We start from the raw sequence: 23092 nt of genomic DNA on the forward strand, positions 1-23092 counted from the left end.
AAATGGTCTTTGTAAGCGGCTCATTTTCTCAACACCGCAGGTCCAATAAAAACCCAAAGCACTATTTTCAAATTTTAAAAAGGTCACAAAGACGTAGAGGAAAGGCCAGTCGTGCCTGGCTCTCATCACCCTGTCACTGATGTGTGTCCGCCAGGAACGGGGAAGGACAGGAAGGCCCATGGCAAGCGCGACCCCCCCCCCCCAACCCCACCCCCAATCAAAGATTTACTAATGAATCTGATAGCAAATGCGAGACCAACGGCGCATCGATCAGCTCACTCAGGAAACCTCATCTTTGTTTTTACTTAAGACCTTTTTTAAGTCGGTGGTCATGACAATCCAATCCGATGATTGGGGGTGTGAACGAGCCCCCGGGGGGGGGGGGGGGGGGTATGATTAAGCAGCAGAAGCCTGCTTTTGCTCGAAGTTATTGTCTTTATTTCAAAATCATCAACACGAGCGAATTTAATGGGAAAATAGATTTTTAAAAAATCAAATTTTAAACTTTTTGTGTAAAAAAACCAACAACGTACCTTTTAAATGATGAAAATAAATATAAAATTAAAAAGATCTATTTTTTATTCATGATGTATCATTTTCGTAGCGAAAGTGGACCCAAAATAATAGAATCTTCTGAAAAATGAAAGTTTCTGATTCTCAATTTTTGTGTGCACAATCAAACCAACCCTGTAAAAACGATCATGACAATAAAGTTTAAAAATGGAATGATATACATTTTTGATTTTTATCGTTATTATGCATCAATTTTATGAGGTTCTAGAAGGTTCAAACTCTTAACTTTCTTTAGTTTATTACTGAAATAACTTTTTTAAATGTTATTGTAGGACATTTTCATTTTGATTATTGTTACCCAGCAATTTTATGGGATGAAAGGAACAAGAAGGTCTGAGTCCCTAAAATGTTGCGATGATAAGTATGGTGGCAAAAGCCGGGCATTTAAAATGATCACCGAATCAAATTAATACTCAAACTGCATGACGTTTAGATCTCTTGACTTTTTTTTTTTAATTTCATTTTGGTTAAAAGAAACCCAAACCTTTAAAATGTTCATTGGAATAAATTTAAAATAAATGAATATTTTTATTATTCTGCATCAATTTTATGGGTTAAAATGACCCCCCAAAAAACAAAAATGAAACATCCTAGAAGTTCCAAGTCTTAACTTTTTTTTTTTTCTGTAAAATGACCATTAAACAATAAAACTGCAGTCCGATGAAATTTGGATTTTCATCATCATTATGCATCATTTAAAAGGGATTAATGGACACAAAAAAAAAATACTGAAACCTCATATAAAGGTTCTACTTCTTAACTTTGTGCGTGCAAAAATCAACCCTGTAAAATCTGATGAAATGAAACTGTATTGTTGTTATGAGGCAATTTTTGAGCTAAACGGATAAAAAACAAAATGCGAAACTGTCCAAGGGTTCCAACTTTTTCTTTTTGCGCGCGTCATAAACCAACGATCACTGAAAACAAACTCCGCGGATGCTCACACTTCCTCTCCTTGCCTTGCCTTCACGTCCCAGCTCCTACCTCCTTGTGACCCTGCCTCTATTTATGGTAAATATGATTTGATGTGAACTGACTGAGTCGCAGCAGTGGCAATCTCCCAGTTAGTTGTGTCACCCCCCCCCCCCCAAAAAAAACCCAAAAACATGGCCGGCCAAACCTTCACATCCATCCCACCCGCTACCCCCCCCCCCCCCCTCCGCCACCACCACCAAAGATCTGCAATTACAGCTCGTCATAATTAATAGCAACTTTTGTCCTTTCACATCTACTTCCCTTCCTCTTGCTGCTACCTCGAGGACGGGTGACAGCGCAGTGACATCAGACACACGATCATTGGTCAAGGGGTCGCCACTATTTCAATACTCAGATGAGTCCAAGGCTAATACGGTAAAGGCTGTCCTGTTGGGTTAGCATAGCTGTCATGACATGGGGTGACACTGATGTTACGGAGCAGCACTCTCAGGGCACCAGACAGCTAAACTAATGCTGACCCCCCCCCCCCCCCCCCCACGCCACGCCACATGGTCACCGAGGACCTATTCTGGGATCCAATCAAGGACGGGTAATTACCAGCTCGAATGGGCCTGTAGTGTGATGACATCATCGTTAACGTCACCAACTTCATCACCTTGATATAGTTCACTGTTTTTACATGCTAATTTATTAAACCAAAGTGAATGAATGAGTGAAACAAGCGTCTACAGTGCTTCTCAAACTCATCCCCAGGTGAATCTCTCTGCATCTCGAAATACAACAAGTTTACGTCACTGATGACGTCATTCCTGCCCTGCCAGGAAGAGGTATTCCAAGCTGGCTACTTCCTGTTAGCTCCCTGCTAATTTGAATGTAGATAATTGACTTTACCCTGCAGGCTCATTTGGCAGGGATTGGGAGACATTCAAAACAACGTATCCTCCATTTTACAGATGCAAAAATAAGCAGAGGAGGCTACAGGTGTAGTAACTCTCACTGCCAGCAGATGGAGACAAATTCTCCTTACTGTAGCTTTAACCCCCGAGGAAAAAAGTAGCACTTCACAAATCATTAGTAATATGAAATTATATGACATATGAATATAAATCACCATTTTTTTATTTTGTCATCATCAGTTTCAGTTCTGATAATCGAAACAATACTTCATTAAGTGACATGAACCCTCTATGTGCCAGCTTGTTTACAATATGCAAATCAGCTTTTTGTCGTGAAACACAATGAATCGGTGAAAACTACAACCATACCACGGTGGAGTTGACTTACTAGCATTATAAGTATTTCTTTAAGATACTGAATATCACAAATCTTTTTTTAAAGTAACAGCTGATATCCTTGAGCAAGTTTAAGATCTCAAGTTGCAGAAATCACCATCTTATTTATTTCTTTACACGTATTATTGTATAACATACACTGTCTATATATTTTACTACAGTTGTTGTAATCATAATAACTTGTTACTTTCATCATTATTATTCGTAAGCTCATGTCCCATTAGTAGCTCATCGTTAGTACCTACTAATCTCCTCCAATAATGCGCATGACAAAAACCAGGCCCCACTCTTTATAATCCTTTTAATGACCAATTTACCATTTTTTGTTTTCTAGAGAGTGTATGAACGGCCTTCCATGTGTACTTTCTGTTTTGGTTTTTCACCTCCAAAAAAAAAGTCTTGTTTTTGCGTTTGCAATGTAATTAAACGACAAAAGCTGTCATCGTGACAGTGTTCTCACGCGGGCGATATTTCTAAGGCTTATATTTTGACAACTCTACACAGTAGTTAAAAGAAACAAAAGAAAAAAAATTTGAGGACTCCAACAATAATATTTGTGTCACCTTTGTCTCCCTTGATGTGTTGCGCCTTCGATACCATGAACCACATACACAATTATACTTACTCACCATGGTAATAAAACGCTTTTAACCAGTTAAAGACCCTTAAAGCGACGTCTGATTCGAGTAAAAAAAAAAAACGCCGTTTTCGTAATTTCCTTTTAAACTCACGGAGACAAAGAGCTTCTTATATTGGGACGGAAAGTTCAAACCAGACATGAATCACCTCCTATGAGCAGGAGCGTTTCGACTAATCAACTTTACTGTGGTTTTAATTTTCCTTTACCCGAATACCGAAAACCTGAAGGTAGACCCAAGGACACGGCGATGGATCGTTTTGTCGCCTCAACTGGGCATCGTTAATCATTTTGATTCAACGTTTTCATCAACAGAAATTATATTAATTCGTTTCAAACCCAACAGTGGTTTTAAAAGCGATGTAGGAGGAACTACGGTGCAGATATCTGGGATTCAAACTGGATAACGAGGATTGGGGATCGACGGAATGAACAAATGTGGACAGAGCTCATGTCTCATTGGTGGAACACGCCACTGCACTCGTATTCTTCAAGTACACTACAAGAGCAGGGTGGAAAATTGGCCCAGGACCTGCTTTCTTAACTGGATTTTTTTTTTCTTCTCCGTAAATGTCCAATTTCTTTCTCAGAAAAATCCCCAAAAGCTGCGGTGTAATTTATTATACAGTAGAAAGAATACACCGAGTATCATTCTGTTGAATTTTTAACAGACTTATCGATTCCAACTTAATGCGCCAATCAATCACGCATTAGCATTAGTCAAGGACGCGATCGCCCCCCCCCTTTCTCTCTCTCTCTCTTTCTCTCTTTCTTTCTTTCTCACCGCAAGGCAATGAGCTGCTTAAGTGTCCAAATCACACACACAGCACAAATGGGAGGCGTCACCTTTAGTGTCATTGTCTGTAGCTCCGGGGAACATTAATGCTTTCTCATGGTGACAAGTCAAATAATTTGACATGAGCGATAAATATGAGCAACGAGCTTCAAAAAAAAAAAAAAAGAAAGAAAGAAAGAAAAAAGAAAGAGGTGAACTGCTGGGTAAGTGTGTGTGTGTGTGTGTGTGTGTGTGTGTGTGTGTGTGTGTGTGTGTGTTCATTTAGCTGAGCGACGAGTGTTCGCCACCATCATTGATTCAATGACTCACTTGTGCTCCTCAGATTCAGCATAATTATATGGAGCCTCCATTTTTCAGCCTAAACACAGTGGATTTGCAGTTTTGTCTGTGAATATAAACCCAGTTTTATCAAAGAGAGTGGGTCCTATTGTGGTTCGAGGGCTCTTTTCCACGGAGCGAAAATCTGCCTGAACCATCGTCTTTTTTTGTTTTTTTTTTTTAGTGATCTGCTCCGCAACTCATCATTTGATACATCGGGGTCATATTTGTCCGCGTGTGACCAGTTCCATGTTTTATTTCCAAGCGTGTTGTGAGGGAAACCCACAGTAACATGCTTTTATCTGGGAAAACCAAACTGCTGTTACGGCTAAAGATGCAGCTGCACCGGATAACTTCTTTTTTTTACACACACACACACACACACACACACACACACACACACACACACACACACATATATATATATATGTGTGTATGTATATATATGTAAAAATATTCAGATTTGGCAAAGTCTGTTTTCCTGATATTGTGACAGGTAAAACGTTTCATTTCAGTTATCAGTACAAGATTTCTTGTAGGCTCAATTTCTAAAATCTGTTTTGAGATCTTGAAGGTCTCCTGTCATGAAAAAGGATTTTTTTTTGTTTCTTGCTGAGGCCAATTTCTGAATCAATCCCCAAAACTGTCAATATTTAACCATAAAAAACTTTGAATTTGAGGTGTTGTGCTTCTGTTCTTTGTTTAATATGATTGTTTGTGACACTTCTGAGTTTAAACCTCTTGCACAAACAAAGAAAAAAAACAACTTTGCAGCAATGAGAAACTGGTAGTTTGACACGATCTCATGATAAATAAGTGGTTTTTGTGTGTGCTTACGCTTGTGCCTTGTTTTTGAAGACTTTTGAGGGGCCTTTGAGAACAGTGAGCACTTCGCAGGATATTCTCATGAAACGTCCGTATGAAACTGGATAAACGGTGACGCGAAATGGTGCGTGAATAATCCCGCGTATGTCGAGCACCGCGGGTTAGCAAAACCCTCCCCCGCGCGGTGAGAAAATCAAGCAGAAATACTCCGGACAAACCTTTTGTTTGAACAAATAGATTTGAACAAATTTCGAGATAAAATTCGAGGTACGAGGACAGTTGTGACAATGCTGTGGTTAAGATCTGGTTAGGGTTCCAACTAGAGGCCCACTGATAAATCTGCCATTATCGTCCTGTCGCAGATACATCTTATCGGCGTATGTGTTTTCCAGTATATGCCGACATTAAGAAAGAAAAAAGAAGCTTTTTAGAACGCTTAAAATACAGGAAAGAATGTGTACGTTGATTTCAAAAGGGATGAACCTTGGTGGTGCAGGAGGGAGCCTTCCCACGCATTTATTTAAATGGTCACGTATGACATTAAATATCTTCAACAAAATAAATAATTTGTTTAACAAATCAGACTTTTTCCTTTTCATAATACCAGTAAAAAATGTCGTACAAAAGGAACATAGAAAGGGTCTATTTTTAATTTTCTATATTGGTAGTTTATTGGTAGTTTTTTTTTTCCGGGTATCAGGCGAACAATCCCATTTCAGTCGTGCCCTTTTAACGACGGCTGCAAATGTCCGGATGTCTCGCTCAAAACACAGTTTTGTCGCCAGACGGAAGGCTGCAAATTTCCTGAAGGGCGCGGCTTTTCATCGCTTGAACCCCAAACGGTGAGCGAGCGGCCTGACTTGTTGAACCATCCCCTCCCTCGCTGCTTCGTTTGACATCGCGTGAGCGGATCTTGGATGCTGCTGCACAAAAGTGACGGATATCGACGCTGCAGTTCCAGGACAAATGCTGGCGTTCCCTCCATCTCTGCAAATCTAGGCCGATAGAGAATCGGCTACATGCTTATCAAAGTCTGCGACTGGATCCTGGTATTACTTGATTTGTCTTGAACTCAACCCCCCATCACGACCTGATCAGGCACCTTAATCCTTCAAAAGATGGAGAAGATATCGGTATCATGTCATTATGTTGCATTCATGTTGCGCCCCACGGTTCCTGGACTGCCTCGTTAGTCAGTAGTTGTTGTTTTTTTTAAAAGCGGACTAAAAAGAAGAAGAAAAACAATACTGTAAAAGAGGGTTATGCAGCAAAGTAAGAGTTGGGCTCTTTCACTGACGGTGTAGGAAAAGGGCTGAACGACTTCGCCATCGCTCAGGAAGAGTTCTTTCTGTTCTTGACACAGAACGGAGAAAAAAAATGACAACAAAATTAACAACAACAAAATCGGTTATCACCAAAATTCTTATTTCAGATACCAAGAGCAGACCAGACTTGCGGTGCGTCCCTATTTTCTCAACTTGAGGCTCACAATTCACTGTTTATACAACTTGGAGAGGATCTTTTTTAAGGGGTTAAGCCAGAAATGAGGGAGGGATCAGGGGAGGTTGGAGGGGAGGGCAGCGGAGGTTTGTTTTTGGTTTTTTTCCCCTCGATGATATCCCTGATTATCGGTCAGTTTTAATGACCCGTTCCACAACACATGCCCAAAAAACTCAACAGCACTCATGGCTGAAGCAGATGCATCATGTTGATGCTGGGAGTTCATTGGCTGGGCCATCGTGTGTGTGTCACCCCTAGCATGATTAATATTTACATGCAGCGGTAATTTTACCAGCTGGGTCGCTTCATTCAGAGCTTTTAGGGCTAATTAAAGCTTGGCATGTTCTCTCACTTGAATTCATTTTCTGTTGTTTAACCGGATTATGTATACACTCAATAAACACAGCCATATCCTGCACACAATCTGTGTAAACAATTGATTTTCCTCTACTTTGCTATCTTAGCTGGGACACTTTCTGAGAAGTGAACAAGAATCATCCAGACTCTCCAGCTTGTCTCCTCCGTGCTGGCCATGCTCCATCCGCCAGAGATCAGCCATTGCATCGGATTATCATTGACAGAAAGTCTGGACCTGCTGAGAGAGGCACTTTCCCTCTTGATTCTCGATCTGACATTGGGACAGACAACAAACAACTCTTTTCCACAGGGAGCACAGTGCTCCATAATCCATACTGACCTTCCCTGGCTGCAATTCAGCTTTATTTTTAGTCAGGCTGAAGAGAAGAAACTTAACCGTGTGTTTCAGAAGGCACTGCAACAATTTTGCCTGATTTTCAAAGCATCCCTCCACCTCGTGACTGATTGTATTTGGATGGAAATGACGGATTTTGCTCTTTAAAATTAAAACCCCTCCTCTTGACGCCTGTGCACTGACACCTATACGTAACATACATGACTACATTTGTAGAAAAAGAAAATCACGTATGCTTGGTGGTGATTAGGAGAAAATAAATGCTGTCTAGCTATCAAACAGTGGATTGTGCAACATTCTAATAACATGACATAAGTTGTGTGAAATCATGTCGAAACAATTCCCAGAGTAAATTAAATCACTCAAATATTAAATGCAAATCAGCATTGGATGTTAAAGTTAGCATGCTGGTCACAGGCTAGCACAGATAGCAACAGGCTAGTTTCGACAGCCAAGGGCTACCGCAAATATTCAAAAGCGCCCCCCCCCCCCCCCCGCCCCCCGAGTTGCTTAGCGTCCATTTCTTTTTCAATAAATTGTCATTTGCCACCAACATTTTTAGCAAAAGTATCTTTTACCCAATTTCCAATAAATTCCATCTTCAGTCTCACCAAATCTCACATGCACCATTTGTGCAAGTGACTTTGCAGGATTTGCGTAGCGGACGACTTAAAGCTGAGAAAGTTGGTGGGAAAATTGGTAAAAAGGTGAGAATTTACAAATATCAGTGAATAATGGCAAGAATTACAGACTGAACATTACATTTCAAAGACACAGACGCGCCCTAACCTACATATGTAGACTGCTAGCTTGTACGAGTGCAGCATATCACGTCAAATGTGAAAGGAGCGCAAAGCTGGCTGTGGTGACACTCATCTCAAGTCGGTGACTGTTAAGCGCTATGTTGTGGGGAAGTGGATTTAAGGTTATCTTGTGCAGAATCAACAACAACAACAAAAGAAACCCGCGCTGATGTCTCATAAACACGGGTTCGCCACAGAGCTTAAATTCAGCAATAATCCAAAATGGGTCAGTGGAAGCCCTGGCGATGCTAGAACGTCCGGATTGGCCTAAAAAAAAAAGTGTGATCCCGATATTTGGCTCCACCCCCTGATCTGACATGAACTTATATGATAATGTGTTGTTGTAAATGGTAGAGCCCTCCTGACTGCTTCTAAAAACTGATAGCTGCTCGTCTTTTCTGCTGAATTGCCTCAGTCCACTTTGGATGCTGCACTGATGAACAGACTGTTTTTCCTAAATAAAAGTCTTTAATTATGACAAAGTCTCCTCTGCTATATTTGCATACTTTGGTTGAGCATCGGGGATCGTCTGGAGACCGGGGAGCCTCCAGCAAATTAAATGAAACTTCATGCCAAAGATAATTTGGTCATTAATATTTTTTGAAATGTTAATATCAGAATAAGTAGTTAAGGAGCTAAAAAAGCTAAATAGAATAATTTGCTGCTGCGGTGTGTGTGTTTCCACGTGTGTTGTGTTTGGTGTGGCCCATGCCTGTGTCCTTTCAAGCAGCCGCAGTGCTTTCAAGTCTCAGGGAGTGGAAAGTACAGCACCAAGAAATGGAGAACAGGGGGAGTAAATGTTAAAATTACCATATTGATGGATGTTACAAAATAAGAGCTCCATCTTTTTCATCTGAATTTTAATGATGCATAATCATAATGGTCATTTGCTTTGCCTATTTGCATAGTTCCCAGAATTATTCAATTTTTAGGCAATTTTACCAACAAAGAGAAATGAAGACAGAAGCTATATTTTCATGTGGGCTGTGATTACTCGTCACCGGCTGACACTTGCTGCAGGACGACTGAAGCGGTGAACTCACTTCAAACGCTAACTCACCATGAAAAAGAATCTGCTTTAAATATTTAACGGCTGACTAGTACAGATTAACCAACACTTAAGCATACACACTGCACAGATTTCTGGCACGAAGGCTCAAACTACAGGAACACGTTCAGATTTAATCACAGTCGGGAATGATTGATATGCGTGACTACTTTTTTTTTTTTTTACATTTTTCAAACTTGGAGGGCATTCGGAGAGCGGGTACGTCTGCCAAGGCAAATCGCAACGAAACCCAACTTATTAAAAAAAGAAAAAAAAAGCGCCCTTTCCTTGGTTCTTCCTTGGCCATTCAACACCACGACACCAGGTTGGGTGAGATTTGGCCCGGTTTTTGTTGAATGCTGCTAACACTCAAACAGCACCGAGAACATGAGCTCCTTGGTCTCACATTAGAAGGGGAGCGCGTACAACCGCGCAGATCTGTGTCAATTATAACACTGATTTGAAACAAACACTCGGATTTGCCCACAAACCTGCATTGTGAAGGTCTTTGTCCATTCTGTTTGCTAGGTAAGAACAACTTTTGGAACCCATCAGCTGTGTCTGACAAATTAGCCTCTAGGAACAAGGGCCAGTGCTTCGGGGTTTCAGGTGTTGCCAGGGGATATCCAGTCCAAGACTTCCTTGTTCCGTCCACCGCTCATGGAGAACACTCCAAAAAGCAACTTGAGATATTTTCACGGAGTTGGAAGATGACGAATGTGAGCCGATTGTTTCAAAAGAAGCCAGGTGGGCGCAATCAAGGCCCGCTAAGACGTGATAGGTCGAAGCAACTCAAACGGAAACCAGAAGTAGCCTGTCCCAACATTTTGTCCTTGCGAAAAAAAAATCTGTATTAATATGTGAAGAATCAGTTTATGGAGGAAAAGTACAAGCCTGGAAGCAGTAGATGTATGGTGGGATGAGCCACCAACAGGCTAAAGAACCCAGAGCTAAATTTCCACAAACTGCATACATGCATTTTGTCACTAGCTAAGTCACTTGTCACAAGTCAAGCCACTCCAGTCAGTTGCTCAAAGACTCAGCAGTTATTTATGTGTTTTTTGTGTCTTTTCTCTAAAATTGTGACAAAAGTTGGGGGTTTGTTTTTGTTTTCGAAGGAAATGACAAAATTTGTGATTTGCTGTTCTACAGTACAAAAAAGAGCTGAGACGATGCTTTATTTTTGAAACAATAACCACCCCCCCGAAAAAACAGTGATTTTATTTTAAAACTGATGTAATTCATCACAATATTCGATGCACCAAAGGCAAAGTGCAACCTCATACAACTGTAAGGTTGTAGAAATCTCACGTTTTTAATGAGGCAAGTTCGTTTTCAAATGATTGAGCCCAGGAGGTGATATGTCACGTAGCAGCGTGGAATACACGTCGCTTGAAGAAAATGGTAGCTCCCTCATTGACCAAAAAAAATATTGCAACGTTTTCCAACTTTTAACAGTGAAATAATGACTTTTTGCTCTAAAAGTGCAGGGATTTTGAGAATCCGCAAGTTGCAGCGTGTTCCTTGGAGTTTGGCTGATTTTGCATTTATTTTTGCATTTGCAGAATCGGGATTTTTCTGGAGGGACAAAGACCTTACGTCAAGGTTTAGTTTTAGATCATTTCCAAAATGGTAGGGAGCCCAACAAAGGCAGCACCAGCAGGGCAGCAAGAGCACGTCCCAATTAATCAAAGCCCATCCAGACCACAGAGGAGACCAAAACGGCGAGGTCAGCCCATCGAGCTTTGCAACAGCAAACAACAGCAACGGTTTGTTGACATGAAAAAAAAATGCATCGTTTTCAGCTTGACATTGTGGATATTTTACAACTTTGTAATTTATTTTTTTTTAACAGTAGATGTGCATGTTTTTCCGATACGAGCACCACGTCCCTTGGGAACCGAGAGAGAAAAGACTACACTCACACTGATGGCGTTCTCGCTGCGCTCTGTTTAGCAGCCACTCGTGTTCGCCGATTGTCCATTTAACACATTGACTGTATGCTCTTCTTTCGGGCGGGGTGGTTTTTGTGTGCATTCCATGAAAGTCGTTTGGATTTCAAGGGCCCATGGCATTCCCACCTGCTCGATCGCTCTTTCTTTACTATGTAGGGGCACAATGCATGCTTCCTACACAAGTCACATTTACAGAGGAAATGCCAGAAAAAGGCTTCTTTATAACCCGGGTGAAACCAATAGGACTGCAAGCGTTCACCAACGACTCACAAAGATGTTTTTTCTTTGCTGCCTTACTTTTTCTGTGACTCCAGAATGCAGAGAGAGTCAGCCATGTATATTTAGCTTTTCGCTCATGGCGACTGATTCTCTGAACAACAGCAACAGCAACCCTGTCCAAAAAAAACCAACATCTGTTTACAAAATCACAAGCACATCATCTGGGATAATCCATATTTATTCAGCCACCTGCTCAGTAATCCACAAAAATTGGTGAACATTCACCGGCAGCTTCGTTCGACCGAATGCGGCAGCTGGTTACCACACTTGGGGCTACCATGAATGAGCGCCGAACCTGCAGTTCCTAGGAATGATGCCCTTGAGAGTATTGAAACGGACATTTCTTGTTTGAAATGTGTTACCAGGATAAGCTGTTAGCTTCAAGCTAAGCAAAAGTGGCTGGTTCTTTCTGGATTCTGTCGTCACAAAGGCAGTAAAAAAAAAAAAAAAAAAAAAAATGTCTGAGCAGGAGACACCAATTGGAGACGACTTCAAAGGTAAAATACACTTTTTGGGTGAAGCATTGCTTTAACAGAGAAGGGGATTTAATGTTTTTGTCCCACAGCGGTCACTGTCACAGAGGCATTCGAAAAACACAAAGTGGACAACCTAAAATCTGATTAAAAGAAAGTCACAACAGTTCACTTTTACCAGGAACTGCTCCAACTGCAGAAAAAACAAACCAAGTATTTGAACCAGAAAACCATCCCAACATCCAGCAGGCAAATTCCGGAAGAGTTGGGCAAAGTAGTGATACAGTGACCGATTCAGAGTTAAAAATCACGCCACATGATTCAGATACACAAACAGAAATTTAACTGCCCTCACATTTTGTCTGTCGTGGTGATTCAATGGCCCAGGTGGCCTGGTTGTCGGTGAATAATTCCAGCGTGTCAGTGTTTATTTAATAAGCACGACAAACATTTTTTTCCATGTTGATTCTTTGTTTGACTTAACACACATGGCGTGATGCTGAGACGGTGTTTAACCTGAATGCCTTGTTTTCCACAAAACAGTGCTATAGATACACTCGTCTATGTGTTTGCATAAACTGTCCATGGATAGGCTTGCTGCAGGTTCCTCGCTAAGGTCTCCATAGCAACACCTTGTCATCTGTGTTTAAGTCAGTCTGTGTAGCGCTAGTCAAGGGAGGGGGGACAGCCTCAGTACCCATCACAAAGTGACAGTGCAATTTACTCCCTAATCCTGTTTTCCCACTCAAAGAAGCATCAATACCTGTGTTACCTACGGGAAACTGAGAAAGTATTCCCAGTAACTTTCAAAGATTTATGTTTCAGAAGGAATATTTTGCTTTATGGCCATAGATTTAAGCATTATCTAGAGTGAAGTGGACTGTGGAGGTACAGTGCCAGATTCCAGCCATTTCTCTTAAAGCGCAATTTATTTGCAGCTTCCCTACGGCCCAGACGCCTGCTTTAAAATGTATAACTCCAGTCACATAAATGGATTGAAGCGCTGTCATGGACTTCTATCATGGTGTCGACAGCTCATCCAAAACACTGCAAAGTGAATCTACATAATCTATCAAGTCGCACTAAAGCTTCGGGCCCTCAAGAAGACTCAAATCGATACATGCTGCAGGTATTGACACGACTTTAAATGGTGGCTTAACAAAATGTGCAAACTCTGGAAACATTTTTCACACTTCTTCCATTATCCCGTTGTTTTCAAAGACGCCGCTGCTTCACACAAACGAGTCTGCAGATGACCGCGGGGGCATAAATGGACTGAGTTTGCGAGGTAAAGTTAATCTAAATCTTTTCATCGTGTCAGGCGGTGATGGAAAGGACTTCACACGGCACCGAGAGGCTGCAATCACAAATGCATCATCCAGAACAGGGTTGGAAATTAGCACCTGCCACTGGATGAACGCGAGAGGTGTTTGTTCAACCTACAAACCACAGCGGCGGGTAAAATAAGCAGCAGATACGAACGGATTTAACCGAGAGAAAGACTGACTCGACTTGTTTCGTTTGCACTGAATCAACCATAACTGGAGCTTAAAATATACAAACATGTCAGACCGACTGAAATTGTACTAAAATTGTACTTACATATCTAGATAATGTTGTCTGGGATGAATTTGTTCAGGCGTGTTCTGTCAGAACCTGTTGGGACTGGCATTCTCAGCATGTTCCGTATGACCCACTGCAGTGCCTTGAGAAGTGGACTGGGGAGAGAAATGGGGGGGGGGCAAATAGATTTTAAAAAGTGTAAAAAAAAAAAAATTATAACTCACATTTTATGAATTTCAAACATAGAAAAAAAAAACACAGTGTCAGTGGTTCCATATTCTTAATGCACCGTCTACATCTCTACACAGGTATGAGCTGTGCCCGAAATTCCATACTTCCGTCCTGTTGAGTCTGCAAAACAGGATGTGAGATTTTTTTTCGTGCGTCTGAAACATTCGTATGTACTCAATAGCATGCGCTATCCATACTTGTTCCGGAGAAATTTCTCGGTATGGATTGATGGACACGAGCCAAGCGTCAATTTCCCGCAGTGCGAAGCGGCGGTGTTTGGTAAGCGTTGCGCAGGCGTCGGTCCGATGACTATGACGACAATAAAATGGAGGAGCTAAGCAGCAGCAGCACAACAAGAACGCTACAATTCAAATGTGATTAATTAGGTGTCATTTGGCTTTGGTTTCCATAACATATTCACCACATGAGTTCACCATTTGTCACCGTATTGTGTGGGTAAGTTCGATATATTGGCAAAGATTACGAGCGAGTTAGCTAGGGTGAGGAGCGATGCGCTGCTGCTGCTGCTGCTGCTGCTGCTGCGACAGGAGGAGTCGCCACGGTAACAACTCGGAAGCAGGAAGTGTCGTGTGCAGTCCGAGCAGTGCGTTCGAACTGATGCGTACTTTTGAGATTCACTCAAAGGTGAGCCGAACTGAAGGACACTTTTTGAGTATGTAGTGTTTAGAATGGCATTTCAGATGCAACAATAGAGGCTCACGTGACACCGGTACCTCATACCCCAGCGTACATCATTCCAATACTTTTTCATTTCAGTACGTTCCCAGAATACATGAGTGTGACCTACGATCTGCTCTCCACACCCTCTCCAGCATGGTCGTGGGGTTGATGGGAATTTGTTTTTTTTTGTTTTAGGAATAATAAAGAACCTGGTGATATTTTTTCCCCAGCAGAATTCCCTCCACATCCTGGACCTGGTAGTGGCTCGCCGCACACCGCAAATGTTCAACCAGTCTTCTTAAATCAGTGGTATTCTACTTTCTTTTGTCCATCCCTCTCTCGTGGACCGTGTAGAGGTTCCTAACTTCTTTTCTAGACCCTGGTACAATACAGAGCTCACTCTCCAGATGGGGTATTTCTATGCTTTACACATTGTCACAGTCTCTGTATTCAACTCCTGGGGAAAATCTGGTTTAATTCTTTCTCAAAGAAATCTCTGACTTGGAAGTACCTAAACCGATTGTAGTCCTCAAGGCCACATTCTCTCTTCAAATTTGGAAAGCTTTTCATTTTGCCCCCATCAATTATTGTGCATTTTGCTGCCATGCCCTTATTTATCCGTTGTTTGAAGTTCCTATCTGTTACCCCTGGTTGAAATTTGGAATCATAGGCTATCCAACTCAAGATTGTGATTTCCCTCTCCAAATTGTGTTTCCTGTTTACCACAGTAAACCAGATTTCACCTGTGGATCTGATGGTTGGATCAAGCATTTTCTCATGTTTCTTAAACATGTCCCTGTCTGCTGTCATACTCTGAACATGGCGTCCCTCTGTTTTCAATTCAATATCTTTCCACCTTGCGGTATACAGAGAATCACACCAGCACACCAGGGGTCGAATTTGTGCCGCACAGTTATATTCTAGGAGATGAGGCAATGCCAAACCGCCTTTGTCTTTGGGGATCTGGAGTGTTGTGGACTTTATCCTTGGCTTCTTAAAGCACGAAATCTTTTATCCCACTCCGTAATTTGTGATTTGGGAATTTCCGCCAGTAATGATCGAAACAAATATAAAATTCTAGGTGACCCATTCATCTTTCTGATTTCTATTCCGGACCTGAAGTCTAATATCAGTACCGACCGCCTTTCCAGGTCTTTCTGGATTTCCTGCTTTAGAACTCTGTTGTTAATTTCGTACAGTTTTGTCCCATCTTTAATGATCATCACTCCTTGATATTTTTTATTGTTTTTGCACTCCATTTGGATTTAAATGCTTGTCGAGTGTTTCTGAGTAGGGTATAATATATGGGTACAACCTGTGTTTTGGACGCATTCAGTTCATAGCCTGACAGGTGATTAAAAAAAGTCCAGCCTTTTTCATAAGTTTGGGAAGACACACATCTGGAGGTTTTAGGTTATCAAAACGTCATCCGCGAAGAGTCCACTGTTGCGTTCTGTGCCTCTCATCTCTTCCCCTGCCATACTCTCATGCTCTCGTATCGCTTGAGCTCAGGTCTCGATGAAAATCGCGAAGAGAGAAGCAGCATCCCCGTCTGGTTGATCTCCAGTTTGAACCAGTTGGTAGGATGACCATTTATTTTTATTCTAGTCTTTGGGTCCTGATAGAGCGTTTTGATAACATTTACTGAATCTGTATTAAAGGCAAATTTTTTTTTTTTTGGAGACACAGACACAAAAATGTCCAGCCGCCGCTGTCGAAGGCTCTCTCGGCGACTCGGCTAAGAAGCAACGCACTTTCTCCCCTTTTTTGAACTTCATTAATGATGTGCAGAGTCCTCCTTACATTGTCTTGCGTTTGCTGTCCTTTGATAAAGCCTGATTGGTCCTCGCCAATTAGTCCTCTGTCATACACGTCTCAAGTCTCTTCGCTAAAACAGAGGTAAAATAGTCTTGAAACTGAAGCCATTGGACAGAGATGCATCAGACAAACTTGTGTGGTGACATCAAAAGAAGGTGAAGCAGAAAAAGTCTGAATGTAACCAGCTGTAAACGGGCGTACCGCCACCTACTGTTTTGGAGGTGGACAGACCGTCACAAATAAATCCATTCAATCTCGCTCATGTATACTGGGGCACCAACATTTGGCCAACAAAATGGCCTGACTTCAACTATGCATGTACATCTTTTGATAAGGGATTTCTCCTGCAAATAGAATGCAGGAGCCACGTGTTTTCACCATTTTTGTCGTGGCTCTGACGCCTCTTTCGCTGCAGTGACATTCAAGCGTGCACGGGAACCTGTGACATCACGGGAGGGTGTGGTCATAGAGCTCATTTATGACCATCTCCATCCATACCAAGAAGCTGGTGGGAGAGGTCAGCTATGAAACGGCCTCAGCCTGGTTTTCCTTCAAGCTTCCGGTTGCATAAATGCGAATTACGCTTGAAGCAAAATTACTTGACTTTTTTCAAGCGTGTCCACAATGGACATTTTAATCGTTTATCCTATTTTGCAGTGAATAGTTTGTAGGGAAAACATTCGGTGGTTTTGTTGATTTACTGTCAAAAGTCTCCTGTCAAACATGAACGCATTCCTCAGTGTATTTCGAAAGGTCACAGCCATCTCATTATAGGCTTCGCGCCTTTATTAACAAAACACAAGCTGCTATTCTTTCCACTGTTCAAACTCAAACACGGAAACAACTAACGGAAGTCGCAGCGATTTATCATGACATCTGTCATGAACCCCCCCCCCACAAAAAGTGTCATATTGGCAGTTTATAATCCCACGCGAACAATTAACTTCTGTTGTCTGATGTCGTTTCAGGTGCACCACACCTGAGATTGTACACCCATCAAGACTTCATTATCCATTTTTAAGACAAGTAGCTTGTCTATATACCTTATATATGTATAATTATAGGAAAAAACTAATACAGGAATATATTTATATGTGTACATGAATTAATGCTAATTATGTGGAGGGAAAAAAGAAGTCAATATATTGATGAGAGCAATTCCCGTGACCATTTCTAAAAAGTCAGTGTCACAATTGAATCATAAATGGCGGAACTTGAGAAAGCAAGTCGAGGTAATTTTGTGAGTTTATTCGTTTGGAATCATTACAGGGGGACTCTATTTATTTGAAATATAGTTTGTTTGGTCTTTACATGTTTGAACTAAACTTTCAATCAATTAATCAATGATCTTAATTTAATATATTTCGGAGTCGTACCACCTTTTTTTTCATCATCACAAAATAGCAAAAGCTTCATTTGTTTGCTCTTTTCAGTTTCAAATGCTCTGAAAACTACCGATAGCTTTTTCCAATTAAATGTTGCCACTTATTTACCCGTTGATTACCTAATGAAAGCAACAAATTATCTGAGAAATTATTAGAAAATGTCACAATTTAATAATAAAAATGACTTCAAATCACCAATTGGTATTTCACCCTATATTCTTTCCCTCATTAATATGGACGTGCCGACTAAGGAGTAACAATGAGCATTTGCTTCTACACACTCAGAGGTAAGGGTCCTCCAGGGACCATGCAAATCTCACACACTCTTCTTGATTATGGCTGCTTCATTATCATTTATCTACTGTTAAGTGATGCAGCGTACCAGGGAGCGGCCATTGCTCAGAAACAGTCGAGTGCTGTGTTTGTTTACCCCAAAAGGTGTAATTATCTGCTGACTTTGGTCTCACCTCCATCCATCCAGCCTCAAATGAAAGAGTTTCTGGGGTTTTTCTAGGTTCTATTTTTGCTATCAGCGTGATGCAGCCTACATAGACATCTTGGACCAACATAAAAGGTGAAGATTGAGGACAAATGTCTCACACAGGCCATCTCACCAGGTGAGAGCCTCGAGGTATTCCGCTTTGCACTTGAAAAGACTGAAAACTGATGACTGTGCCTCTTTTTTTTGTTGTTGTTTTTTTTTGCTGCCTATGATGTGAAACTTGTGAGCGTTTAAAAGGAGCCCAGTCAACGGGAAGCCCAATGGATCGCTGTTGAACGAGCTGACGTGCGGGGGATGGGGTGAGAGGGGAGGGGCTGAGTGAGCTGTGAGAGGTTGGAACACTTGAAAGTGTAATCTGGCAGGTCGGTGCTGCTATTTACATATATGGATGGCTGTAAATGTGTGAAAGACAGAGTCATTCAGAGTGTTACCGTCAGTTATACATCGCTGATGGAAGATGGTGAGCCTCGTCTCAGCTAGTGAGTAGTTTGGACTCCCAATGGGCTTCACATAGGAGTGTTTTTAGCTGTTGCACCAAGCAGTGAGAAGAAAAGAAAAGAATCCTTCGCAGCATTCATGAAACATGCAGTTCCAGCTTGTTGATTGATCGCATTTGATCATATCTTGGACATGCTGGAGAAGAACCCCACCGAGCAGAGCAGGAATGCGTTCAAAAACCAGTAAGTAAGTAAGCATTGTTCAGCGTCCAATGTGCTTGTCTCAGAGTCACTGGAGGCCCTACTTAAGTGATCCATGGCGCCGGGCGGTTGGCGGGAGGCCGTGTGTTCGGGGCTTTTTCAGCTTCATTTTAGTGTTTAAAGGATGCATAATGAGAACGCAAACCAAGGCACAAAGAGGCATTCATTAGACAATTAATTATTAATAGGTGTGTTTCAGGCTTGACATCCCTCAAACCAATCACAGTTGTTTTTGTCATTCTCTTTAAAGCCCGGGTTGTGCCAGGACTTGGTGTGTTGCTTTTTCAGTGGCGCACACATTTCAACTTTGGAGAAGTGAGCGCTCCTCATCTGAAGAAACCGACTTCCTGGTGCATCAGGTGGAGGCGCGCGCCCGTCTTGTGTTTATATACGGCCGGCATCCTCGGCGGCTATCAGAGGCGAAGAGGACCAGGGAGGAAGTGGCGGGCAATGCGTCCACATTTCTGAGCATAAGTGGAAGTGCACTGCAATTTGCTCATGTGACTGATGTTCCCCTTAAATTGCACTTCACACATAACGCTGTTGACCAGCCTCTTCCTAGTGTATGGCACAAACATTTTCTGGTGTCCCAAAATAGCAATTCACCATGGTTGTGCCAGACCACATCTCATTTACATGCTGAAGCTGAGTTTTTAGGGGCGAGGGTGTGAAAACGGCGAGGGTGTGAAAACATCATTTGCTTGAAACGAGCAATGACGCTTGCGCTTAACCGGGAACCAGCTTAGAATGGTGCCCGCTAGCTTTTGTCTGTTGGCGTTTGGTTGAAAACCAGAAATAAGGTCTGTGGTTCACTTAATCTGAAAGCAAAACCTCATCAAAACTTCTTTCTTTAAAAAAAAAAAATTGCCTTTATATTCACAAATTGTTGTCTTGGGCTCATGAGGACTTTTTTTTTGTCACTCCTGCATTACATTTGGTGACTGCAGAATGCAGGAATGCAGATAGAGATTAGCTTGAAGCTAATGGGGACTTACTAACAACTACAGCAAAAAAAACAACAACAACAAAACTGTTAAAAAATATCTTTTTACAAACTCTCAAGACCATTTTCTGGTATAATCTTCATCCAGATGCTTGCTCAGCAATCAAGTGTAAATGGGAGCCAACCCAAAAGGGGTATAATTTGTTTGTTTTTAAGTGTCTGTGGCTTCCTGAGCCCCACAGATGGAATATGGGAGGAAAAAGGTGCCTTTATGAGCTCAAGACACCTGTTTGTGAATTCTTTAAAGGCAAAAGAAAAAAACCAAAAAACACTTTTGCTGTGAAATATCACTTTAAAGTACTTTTCTACGGTATATAATGTGTCACTAATTTCAGCACTCATGAATTTCAAAGCATTTTTCTCGTCTTACAAATGACAGATGCTGACAAGTGGCAAAATAAGACCACGGAGGTTGTTACAGACATTAGATGCAATGATGCCATGAACAGGAGCCCAAAGCTGGCTGTAGAGCTGCAACTAACCACTATTTTAATAGTCGACTAGTCACCGACTATTGAAACGATTAGTCGACTAATCGGATAATTATTAATTTTTTCTTAAATTTAGCATGAAGTTGATTTAATTATGTGGCAAATGACAATAAACACAAGAAAGATGGGTACAATGAAAAATACATCTTTCACTGAACAAACTGCGGATTCGTAAACAAATTAAATAAAAATGTCCTGTCTAAAACCAGTGCTCGGTCAATAGACATAAATCCAAAAATAAATAAACCTCTGTCCATTTTTTTAGGGACAGGCAAATCAATAAATCAAAATCAAGTAAACATTTTTTTATAGCGAAAATACGCTTATAAAATGTACAATGTATGTCTTAAAAACCGTACTGGCTTAAATGTGACTTGAATCTCACCGAGGCGAGTCAGACTCCGTTTCCTTCAACTGCCCGATGTGCTTTCTCTTCAAATGTTCCTGCATCTCCAAGGTACCGCCATGACACGCACGGTCTGCTTTGCAAACTTTCCAAGTAGTCTTTTTATTCGCCGTATCCAGGCTAAAATGCTCCCAAACTTTAGAAGTTTTGGTGCGCGTACCTGATGTTGACGCCGCCATTTCTGTATGTTACCGCTCAGAGACAGAGACGCTACTGCGCATGCGCGACTCTCGGCAGAGATTATAATCAAGTGAGATGCCTCACTCTGTTGGAAACACGCGTCTGGCGACAATCGTCGATGATGGAATTCATCGTCGACTATTTCTATTGTCGGTTTTTGTCGACAACGTCGACTAATCATTGCAGCCCTAGCTGGCTGTGGGTGACGAAATCAGTCGTGTACTTGGTTCGTAGAATAACGTCAACTTTGCGCTATGAACAACTGCATTTACACTTCAAAAATCCTAAATGCTGTATTCATTTGTGAAGACAGTATGAAGTCTCACGAACTTGTTTGACAATGACAGAAAATCCAATGTAAAAATCCTCTTGGCTTTCGATCAGGAGGTGATGCAAACTTACAGGTTGGCCTAAAAAAAAAAAAAACCTTCCTCACCCCAGCTGCACTCTATAAACCCATAAGAGATAAGGACAGCAGACCTGCTGTGTGCCGAACAAAAACCAACAAACAGAGGAAGATAGCGCTAAACTCTGTCAAAAAAGGAGAAAAAAGGGGAAAATTAAATGTCATCGAAGGACAGAAATTCAATCTCTCTGCCTTCAGTTGAGACCGATGTCATTTTGCAATGTAACAAAGGTGATCAGACACACTGGCAGGTCTGTTTTAGTTGTACTGCAATATATTCCAGAACACAATGGGCAATGGATTTGCATTTTTTCTCTTCAGATGTATATTAAGTCTCGTCACAGGCTGTGTTGAGGCAGCCAGCAGCCAATACTCAACCTCTGAGAGAATGTCTCTCAGCAACTGGTGAAGACCACCTCCTGCTGGCTCGCAAAGTGTTTTCATAAGCCACTGAATTAAAAGTATGATGTATGTTTCAATCATATTATAAGACTGAATAAGCGACCCATCTCCTGCAGCACAGACTCGTGCTCTAGCTATTCTGTGCATTACGCCTTTGAATGTTGATTGAAGGGATTTTTTTTTTCTGTGGTTTCATGACGTCAACCTGCTTTTCCCATCTTCATCACGACTATTCCACTGCGCAAAATGAAAGCTGGCATATCGGTTCACAAGGCATAACGAGCACTTACGTTCTTCGATCTCCGAGATTCCAAGTGCAAATATCAGCAAATCCAGATAACTTGGGAAAACACCAAAAAAATCCCATTAGCCTTCCAGAATATGTTCTTTACGTTCCCCTCCACAAATTAAGAATATATATATTTTTTTTTTTTAATTTTAGGGGAATATTGGTGTGAAAACATACCCGATGAACACAACATGCCATAAGCGCTACTAATAATATACAAAGTAAGAAGGTTTACAGGATTCAAAGATAAAACCCCATTCAGATTTGGTCACTTGGACTGAATTATTGACATTTGGACACAAAAGCCCATAAATTCTCGTCATACATCAAAGTCACTGGGCTTTATTTCAAGCATGGCGCAAGCTGGCTCTCGGTCAAGCGCAAGCATCAGTGCTGGTTTCAAGCCGACACGTATGACATTTTCCTGCCAAGCTCCGTCGCCCTTCAACTAACACGTGAACTTGCACTCCACCTGCGCCAACAGGTGCTTCAGTGGGATTATGAGGTGTGGTGTGGTGCATCCATGGTGCATTGCCATTTCTGAGCCCCAGAAAATTTTTGCGCCGAAGTTCAAGAAGAGGCTGGTCTTCATTCAGTGGCACTACTGTATGTGTGAAGTGATATTCAAAGAGTGCATCGGTCAGATGAGCAGAGAAGCAGTGTTGCAATGCTATTTTATTGACGTCCGTGTTGTGGAAACACTGGCCGTCACCTCCTCCCGGCCCTACCTTACCTCCACTGTGCTTGCACGCATTGACCTGGCCCAACAGGAAGTCTGATTCCTCAGATGAGAAGTGCTGGCTACTCCCACATTGAAATGCTTGAGTCGCTAAAGTAATAATGCGCCAAGTCCTAGTGCCCTGACTTTAAAGGGAATGACACAAGGCACT

At 41.6% G+C, this 23092-nt stretch overlaps 1 long non-coding RNA gene across 1 annotated transcript in view; it reads right to left on the reverse strand.

Annotated features, from left to right (window-relative positions):
• LOC147238627 (uncharacterized) overlaps window positions 1-23092 on the reverse strand; it is an 80935-nt gene that overhangs the window by 46314 nt on the left and 11529 nt on the right. The window contains exon 2 of the long non-coding RNA XR_015111907.1: window positions 13750-13865. This is a non-coding gene — a long non-coding RNA (uncharacterized LOC147238627). The remainder of the gene's footprint in view (window positions 1-13749; window positions 13866-23092) is intronic.

The sequence above is a fragment of the Aulostomus chinensis genome, chromosome 24 (assembly GCF_037954235.1).
Source record: "Aulostomus chinensis isolate RoL2024-O1b breed Wild chromosome 24, RoL_Achi_v1.0, whole genome shotgun sequence".
Taxonomy (NCBI): domain Eukaryota; kingdom Metazoa; phylum Chordata; class Actinopteri; order Syngnathiformes; family Aulostomidae; genus Aulostomus; species Aulostomus chinensis.